Genomic DNA, 9,806 nt, shown 5'->3' on the forward strand with positions numbered 1-9,806 from the left:
ATTGCTAACTCATTAATTAATTCTAATTTAACAACTTCTCGTGACAATCCCACTTTTGAATGTTCGAAAAGGATTATGATTAAATTAGATGATAAATTCCTGGACCCAGTGAAACATACGGCTGTCATTTTCAATAATAGGATTGCTTTTGATAAAAGAAAAAATATTGGAAGTGATATTAAAGTTGGGGGTAGTCTAAAAAGTCATGGATCTTTTGAAAATGTTGGAAGAAACCGAATTGGAAAAAAATTGGATAAGACTATTCGTAATCGTGGGAATAGTTTTAAGTTCATTAGGAATGCTCGAGTTACATTGTCTAATTCTATGAATACCTTGATTGAGGTTATTAATGATAAATTTGACAAAGGAATTATTAAAGGATTAGAAGCCTCGGTAGGAGTATAGAATCTTGAGCATTTGGGCTCAGACTAGTAAGTTGGTCTCTTTTTTTTTCTTTATTTATTAATTATGAACTTAACGGGTTTTTCATGGAATTGCTAGGGATGTATAAGTCCAAAGTTTATTCGTTATTTTCGTTAGTACAACAGAGAGTATAATCCTAATATTGTTAGCTTGCTGGAAACAAGAATAAGTGGTTTTAAAGCAGATAAGATTATTTTTTGTTTGGGTTTTCAATGTTCTCACAAGGTAGAGGCTATTGGATTCTCTAGAGGCATCTGGGTGAGATGGATGGAACAACTTTCCATTAAGGTTTTATGTATTAATTCTCAATTTATTTGTATACAAGTTTTTAGAATTGATTCTGTTTTACCTATTATCATTGTTTTTGTGTATGGTAGTCTTGATAGACAAAAAATAAGGAAACTTTGGGTGGAACTTTGTTCTGTCATTCCAACAGATGATACTCCTTGGATGGCTATTGGTGATTTTAATGCTTTGTTTTATTCGAGTAAAAAGAAAGGAGGGTGAACTGTTGGGAAAGGATGCCATCTCTTTAATGATTTTCTTGAAGTGACTAACTTGAAGGATTTAGGTTTCAAGGGGTCTTCATTCACTTGGTATTGTGGTGGGCTTTTTGAGAGATTGGATAGAACTATTGGAAATAATTCTCAGTTAAAAACTTTTCCGAATTGCTCAGTCATTCGTCCCCCGAGAATCAAGTCGGATCACAGACCTCTGTTTTTGTTACTTAATCCAAAATTTATCTTGCCCAAAGGTTATCCCTTCAAGTTCATTGCTAGATGGGTAGAGCATCCTAATTTTTTAGATTTCGTGAAAGAAAAGTGAAGTTTTAAAGGTAACATGACTGATTCCCTGAATAGTTTTACCGATATATTAAAGTTTGGAATAATTCTATTTATAGTATTACTAGAGCTAGAGTCCGAAAGAAGTATATGATGCAGAGGTTATATAATGTCCAAAAGCCCTAAAAAGATGTTTTTCTGTGAATTTAAATATGGTAGAAACTCAGATTCAGGAAGAGTTGGAATACGTCTTTCATGAGCTTCTTTGAAAATAAAAAGCTAGGTGTGATTTGTTACAGTTTGGCGATAGGAATACTAAATTTTTCCACTTCTGCACGGTTCAGAGAAGGAATCGTAGTAAAATTTCTGCTTTAAATAACGATGAGGGTGAATGGATTTTTAAAGATGAGTGGTTCCAAACTAAAACTGTTAGGTTTTTTAAGAATTTGTATGGGGAGGTACTGATTTGTACGAAAGCATTACCCCCTAGCTCATTTTTGAAGCTTAGATATGATGATGAGGTTTTCTTGATGAGAACTGTTTCTGATGAAGAGATAAAATTGGCTATGTTTGACATGGCATCTCTAAAAGCACTTGGCAGCGATAGTTTTCACGCTCCTTTCTTTTAAAGTCAATGGGAGTTGGTTGGTGGAGCTATTTGTAATTGGGTTAAGATATTTTTTTATGGTGAGCCAATTGATAATGATCTTAATAATACTCTTCGGTGCTTATCCCTAAGGTCCAAAATCTCGAAGGGTGCGTAGTTCCGTCCAATAAGCTTGTGTTCAGTTCTTTACAAGCTGGTTATGAAGATTATTGCTAACAGGTTTAAAGTGGTTTTATCAAGAATCATAGGTCAAGAGTAAGCTAGTTTATTGCTGGGAGGAACATTAGGAATAATATTATTATGGTCCAATAGGTTATTCATTCTATGATGAGCATACATAAAAAGTGGATAGCTATTAAGATCGACTTGGAAAAAGCCTATAACTTAATGAGCTGGGACTTTATTGACACCTCCCTTTAAGTGGCAAATATTCCCGATTTCTTAGGAAAGTCATTATATCTGCTATCATGATTTTTACCATACAAATTTTCTGGAACAAGGTTCCCATTTAGAAGTTTAGACCAGTTATAGGTATCAAACAGAGGTGCCCCCTCTCTCTGTATCTTTTTGTTCTTTGTATGGATTGGTTAGGTCAGAGCATCGATTCTTCTGTAAGTTTAGGCTTTTGGTCCCCCATTCGACTATTCAGGTATGGTCCTAACCTTTCTCATCTATTTTTTACTGATGATCTTATTATTTTTGGAAAAGTTGATATCAGACAAGCTAGGCTTATAAAGAATTTGTTGGATAACTTCTGTGGTTACTCTAGACATCGAGTGAATGCTCAAAAAATGAATATTTTCTTTTCTAATGGTATGGATGAAAATTAGCAGGACATCTTTATGCTATACTTGGTTTCTGTAGAGTCTTGAATCAGGGTTCGTATTTGGGGGTTCCTCTCTTTCACGATAGGGTTACCATTAGTTCACTAAAATTTGTTGTGGACAAAGTCAAATCGAGGCTACAAAGTTGGGACGCAAGGAAATTGTCTTTAGCCAGCAGGGTTACGTTAGCTCAATTGGTTCTTCTTACAATCTCTACCTACTTTATGCAATCCTTGAAGATCCCGCAAGGCATTTGTGATGAGATTGAGAACATTATCAGACAATTTATATGGGGATCATCTAGAGGAAGTAAAAAATTGGCCCTTGTTAGTTAGGATTCAGTGTGTCAACCGAAGAGTTGTGGTGGGCTTGAGATACATCAGTTGAAAGATTAAAACTCTTCATTTCTATTGAAGTTGGGCTTTAAGATTCTGACAAAACCAGAAGTTTTATGGGTGCGGGATTTACGTGTAAAGTATGGTGTTAAGGAAGGTCTTCAACTCAGTATTCTTCATAGCAATTGCTCTTTTCTCTGAAGAGCTCTTTCTAAGATATGGCCTCTACTCAAAGAAAACATTTTCTGGTCTATGGGAGATGGTAATACTGTAAGATGTTGGAGAGACAGTTGATTCTGGAGGTTGGGCCTTTGGTGAATTTAATTCCAGTACATGCTAACTTTGTTGTGGATTGTCGTCTTAAGGTTGGGTTTATTGAGGAAGGTTTTTGGAATCTCAACCTTTTTCAAATGTGGTTATCGGATGATTTAATTGGATATATTACTAATATCCCTCATCTGCATCCTTCAGTAGGTTCGAACAGAACCGTTTGGAAAGGAACCTTATCAGGATGCTTCTCTATTAAAAGCACCTATTGTAAGGTTAAGGAGCATTCGTGGAATCCTTTAAAAGAAGCTTGGAAATTGCCTTGGAAGGTTAAGGGACCTCAAAGGGTTTGAGTTTTCCTTTGGTTGGTCCTAAAACAAAGGTTGCTTACTTAAGTAAAAAGCCTTAGGCATGGTGTGAATAATGATGCAATATGCACAATTTGTGGTCATGGAGTTGAAGATGTGCTTCACGCTATAAGGGATTGCGACGCAGTGAAAAAGGTATGGTACCGAACTGTTCCTCATAATAAATTAATTGCTTTCTTTTCAAGTAATTTGCAGGAGTGGCTTAAGGCGAATCTGGAGAACTGAATTATTATTGATTGGAGGAGGCTGCTTGGCCTTGCTTACCTTCTTGCTTGGCGTATTTGGAAAAACTGAAATATCCATATATTTTGAGGAGTGCCACGGAGTATTGAGGATATTATCAAAGGCACTTACAATTGGGCTAAACATTATGGTTCTATTCGTAAAAGAGAGAATTGGTAGACATACTTCAAAGGAAGACTTTGTGGGAATTGGAAAATGGATTTGCATTAGGTTTGATGGAGCTGTTAAAGTTAATACCGGATTCGCTTCGACAGGTGGAGTTCTGAGAGACCAAAATGGTGATTGGATCCTTGGTTTTAATTGTAGAGTGGGGATCTGTTCTGTTTATGAAGCTAAATTGTGAGGCATTCTTGATAGTGTTAATTGGCACAATGAAGCTTTCATAACCGATTATCTATTAAAACCGATAATATGGAAGTCATTGGGGACATTAAGGAAGCTTTTTTGAAGGGATCAAATTCTGTTTTAATAAGGCGCATCACTTATCTCTTAAGAAAAGAGACATTCTGATCCATTGATTATGTCCCTAGAAAAGATAATATAGAAGCTGATCAAATTTCTAAGTTGGCATTTGATAGAGAGAAAGGCTTATAGTTATATGTTGACTCTCCTCTTATTTCTTTTTAGTTTATTGTAATTCTTCTTTATTCAAAAAAAAATTAGCTTTATCCTTAATGAAATGAAGGAAGAGCAAAAATAATGGATTCTGTCGAAACCATTTTTGATTTTGAAAAAGTGGGGATCGACTTTTAAAACCAAATGTGGAGTCGCCACCAACCATTTTTGTTTAAGTGGGATTGAATCACCTAATAAAGTATTTTATTCCATTTAAATCAATTTTAGCCTACGTAAATTTGAGAAAACAGGTTCGGGAGCCGGTTACATATGAGGAAGGATTAGCACCCTCACTACGCCCAAAATTGGTACCAAATTGATTAAGTACTGTCCTTATGTCTAAGTTTTAAAGCTATTTTTGAAATATGGCTCCTTTGGAAGCATTTGAATGGCTCAAGTTGATCGTCAAAATTATCTTGTTTCAGAGGAATACAGCATCACATCCAGCACGATAGGACACGATCCTTTATATCCTCGAAAACACGATAAATTTTGACTTCCGAAAGTTTATATGTTGAAAATTACAAAAGGATGCCCAATTATTTAGTCCAACGAAAAATCGAAACTCAGCACAGTAGGGCACAATTCCTCGAATTTCTAAACATTGAACATTGCCTTGTTTTAAAATTTAGAAAACATGAGTGAAATTCTAAAGGAATATTTGATTATTTCGAACAAACGGGAAATTGCAACCCAGCACAATAGGACACGATTCCCCGAATTTCCAAACATTGAACATTGTCTTCGTTTTAAGGAATTTTCAAAGTACGGATGAAATTTCAAAGGAATATTTGATTATTTGGGCAAACAGAAAATCGAAACCCAACACGTTGGGCACAATTACTCGAGTTCCCAAACATCAACTATTACCTTTGTTTTAGTGAATCTTCAAATAAACGATTGTAGAACTAGCTCAAAACGTATTCATTTTACTTGAAATAAGATGGAATAATTAATTTTTTTTAAAAAAGTTGAAAATTATAATGCAACATTTGTAGACTAAAGGAAAAAATAAAAACATGGGGTAACATGCACTCATAAAATACAATGCCAATTAACCAACTAATAATTAACAAATTAACAAAACCAATAATTAAGTATAACTAATCTAAGACAAATATAATCGAACTTCTAAGTATGGATGGAGAACAACAATACGACAAATATACATGAAATAATACAAAAACGACTAACCCATGAGATAACAAACAACATAAAATTAATATGATACAAAACAACTTCTAAAGAATGATGCATTGATGAGCAAATAACACGTGTTAGGACTTGAAATAATCTATAAGAAAAATAAAGAACACGATATAATTTTTTTAAATTGATGTTGCAAAAGAAAACATTTAAATCAAATAATATGCCAAATATTAAAAATATATATTTACAAAAAGATTGACAATATACACAATGGAGGAGAATTTAAATGATACACAAAATATAAAAGGATAGTAAAAATACATGATAAAATATGATCTTAGAAAATAATTATGCACACAATAGATTTAAAAAACATATGTATATATAAACGAATTTAGAAGCAATTAAGTGTAAAAAAAATAGCTTGGGAATAATAATGCGTATAAGATTAAATTAATTTTGCTATAAATTATATATGTGCCATTATACATAAAAGCCTTTAAATGAGATACTATAAAGTATTAGAATAATATAATATAAAGAAACATCTTGAAATAATAATTTTATAAACACGAAAAATGCAGTTTCTAAAATAGCTTCCTATATACATAAAAGCATTAAGTAAATTTTAAAGAAAACTCCACCAAAATAATATACGTACGAATATACAAAAATATTTAAATGAGATATTAAAAATAATAATAACTTTAAAACAAAACACAATTATCCAAGTAGCTTAAAATATCAAATTATCAAACCAAAATTAAAAAAATGAATGTGAAACGAATTTTAAAAATAATGAAAAGAACTTAATTGAAATAAAATTAAAATAAAAGGAAAAATTTATAAATTCTTGAAATTAAATTGAGGACTAATGCGCCACGCGTGCAAATGCACGAGGATCAAATTTGGAAATATTTCAGATCTTAAAACATTGTGCTCAGGCGCGGTCTAAATCGCAACAACACACGAATTTTAAGGAAAATTTAAAACAAATAAAATAGAAATAAAAGTTAATTGGAAACCAGCGCAAAGGGGAGAGACTTTCCATACAATTAACCCTCAAGGACCAAATGGTGTCATTTCAAAGCCATTAATATTAGCTCAAAACGTAGTCACTTCATGTCCTTTAAAAAGTAAAAAAGGAAACCTAATGAAGCAAAGCCACCATTTCCTTCCCTTTTTTAAAAAATAGAGTAAAAAAAATTTAAAAGCCGTTACCCCATTCGGCTAAACCAAGCTCCCATCCCTCTTTTTCTTTCTTATCAAATCCTAAATTCCCTCTAAAACTGTCAATTTTCCTTCCCCAAACAACAACCAACACACTTAGACTTGATAGAATGATTTTTTCAGCCTAGTAATCTCCTCTTGGCTTCGATTTCAACTAAGCAAAAGGAGATCCATGGCGTATTTTCAAGGTAAGTCCCTCCTTTTTTCTTTTTATTTTGCCTTCAAAATAAAAAAACAACAAATCCGAAAGTATGAAGCCAAAAAAAAATAAAAAATAAAATACCTAGAGATTTGAATCGGAAATCGCCTTTTAAATTGCTTTTGAATTTTTCTTTTCAATATGCTTCTCTCAGTGTGCATAAAAAAGAGAGGAAGATACATTGATATTTCTTGGCTTTTTATAGTCACAACAAAAGAGAAAAAATACAAAGTTTCTGCTTGGTTTTTGATCTTGCTGCTGTGTCTGTCCTTTGCTTGTCTTCTTTTGCAGGTACAGAGCCAACGTGGCGGGGGTATCTGGCGCGTACGGAGGCTGCTGGTGGCGCAGCTACTGCTAGGGCTAGGGTTTGCTGCAAACATGGTTTAGGTTTTGGGCCTTTTTGGGTTTAAGGTTTTATTAGTTTTGGGTTTTAAATTTGGGTTTGGGTTTGTAATGTTTTGGGTTTTAAATTTAGGTTATGTAATTTGGATTTTGATGATGGACTATTAATTATTTGGTTTTTTTTATGTTTTTTAATTGCTTAGGCTGGTTAATAGTTTGAGCTCAAGCAAATTTGGGTACTTACAGATTCTTTCACATGATTCAAAGTAAAGTCGTCATCTATGACTCAATTAGTGTTATATGAGCCCAAAAATATATTTTAAAATTTATTTGGTACGTTATGGATGCAGGTTTTAGACTTTGTAAGTAAGACTTTCATATATAATTGCTATAAATGTGACAATCTAATATTATCTTCTTTTTTTTTCTCGATAGCTAGGGTGATAATTGATAAACCCCCATTTTTTTGTTTTGCACATCTCGCAATGCTTAAATGGGATAGGTATATATAGTTCACAGTTTGGTAACCTATCCTAAAAATAGAATCTAAGCTCTTTGCTTCAATTTTTATTATTATTTTTTAAAATTTTATTATAAGTTTTTATGTATAAGTTGTAGATTTAATTTTTATATTTTAATTTAATTATTTTGATGGTCGTTAAAATAAATTGTTTTTAAAATTTTATTCTACAAACAAATTATCACATATTTAATATTATGTTAGCTTGATATTTTTACACAAACTCCAAGTCATGCTATTTTAGTTAATTACTTTAACGACTATTGTTTAGAGTAATGATTGAAATTTCAAAATCTAAAAAAATATAAAATTAAAAGTGATCAAATTAGAAAATAAATTCACTATTTATGTATGGTATGTTATTAATAGTATAATTCGATCTATCTACTTATTATCATTTGATTTAAAATTAAAATTTTAAAATTCAAAAAATATATAAATTAAAAATAATTAAATTAATATATAAATACTTATAATAGAGAAAGAGGAAGAATGGTCCTATGTCACATTGCGATGGCCTTTTTGGTAGGTGTTGAAAGGGTAAGAGTTAAGAAAGAGGGGGATTGGTCAATTATGGATCCACCAAACCTTGTCAAACTAAGAGCCCATTTTAAAGGAGATTGAAATTAAATTAATGACAACGTGTTGATTTTGGTTTCAATTTCCCAAATATATGATTTCTAGAACACGTTGAACTCCTCCTTGTGTGTGTCTTGTTTTAGGAATGAGATTTAATTTAATTACGTTTTTGGAAAATTTTGATCCTCCCACCTGCTCTTTTGCATGAATTATTACAGCTTTAAATGGTTTATATAATTAGAAAAATAAATTGAAGTTTGAATAGCTAATGAAATTTGATTATTACGTTTATTCAAATATTTTAATGTTTGACTTAAATAGCTTGTAAGATTAATCATATTTTTAATCGTGTTGAAATTTTAAGTTATATTTAAATTTATTTAAATTTGAAGTTAAGTATTTTATTAGGTAACCAAAGTAAATTCAAAGAAAGGATTGTATGAAATTGTGATTCCATGTTATTTTTATCTCTTTTCAATAAGAGAATGAAAAAACATATCATTTTTCGCATTTTTAGTTAGATTTGAATTTTTTCAAGAGAAAAAAAGCTGAAAATCAAGAAGAAAAATTTGATTTGTCATTCACCTATTGGAAAGAGAAAATGATAAGGATGACGTGAAATTACAGTTTCATACCATCACTTCAACTAGAACTAAACTCATTTTTACTTGGCAAATATCAAGTCCCTAAGATCTTGAATAGCTGTGAGTTCCACCACATCAAAATTATGCGTGAATTTTTTTTAAATTTAATTTTTCAAAATCTCGAATGTATCCTTATACTTATTTTTTTAGTGCTTAATTATGATGATATTTATAATTATAATTATACTTCTCCCCTATCATAAAATTGCATTTTGTATAAAAGAAAAAAAAATAAGTTGATACCAACAATTAATACAAGTGGTTGCTCTTCAACGCACTTCACCTTTCTCTAAACAAAAAAAAACATTGCCTTTGCAATTGCTTTGCTCTTGCTGGCTGTCATTTTGCCTTTGCAATATACGGTTTGAGTTGTTTCTCTCTCTCTCTTTTGTTAAATGTTATCTTCTCTTTGGGTCCTTAATACGTAAATAAACCAAAAATCTGTTATCCACTATGAAAAAAGAAAAAGGAAGAGTTGAAGTTGTATTTTCATGAACATGGAAGTTGAATATAAGGAGGTAAATAAAGCAGAAATGGCCTTTTTCTTCATTTTAATGCTTATTGTTTTTGGCTGTTATATATACGAATGCTTCCATTGATGAAAACGTTCATGAAACTCAGGAGAATATAAAGAATTCAAGAGGAACTATGCTTTTTACTTGCAGATGTTTGCCTTCAT

At 31.7% G+C, this 9,806-nt stretch overlaps 1 long non-coding RNA gene across 1 annotated transcript; it reads left to right on the forward strand.

Moving 5' to 3' along the window:
• Nucleotides 1-6,832: 6,832 nt before the first annotated feature.
• Nucleotides 6,833-7,623, forward strand: LOC108469466 (uncharacterized). The gene is made up of 2 exons (XR_001869101.2): nt 6,833-7,031; nt 7,334-7,623. It is a non-coding gene; the product is annotated as an uncharacterized LOC108469466 (long non-coding RNA).
• Nucleotides 7,624-9,806: the final 2,183 nt, after the last annotated feature.

This window comes from Gossypium arboreum, chromosome 8 (assembly GCF_025698485.1).
Source record: "Gossypium arboreum isolate Shixiya-1 chromosome 8, ASM2569848v2, whole genome shotgun sequence".
In the NCBI taxonomy this organism is placed as follows: Eukaryota; Viridiplantae; Streptophyta; class Magnoliopsida; order Malvales; family Malvaceae; genus Gossypium; species Gossypium arboreum.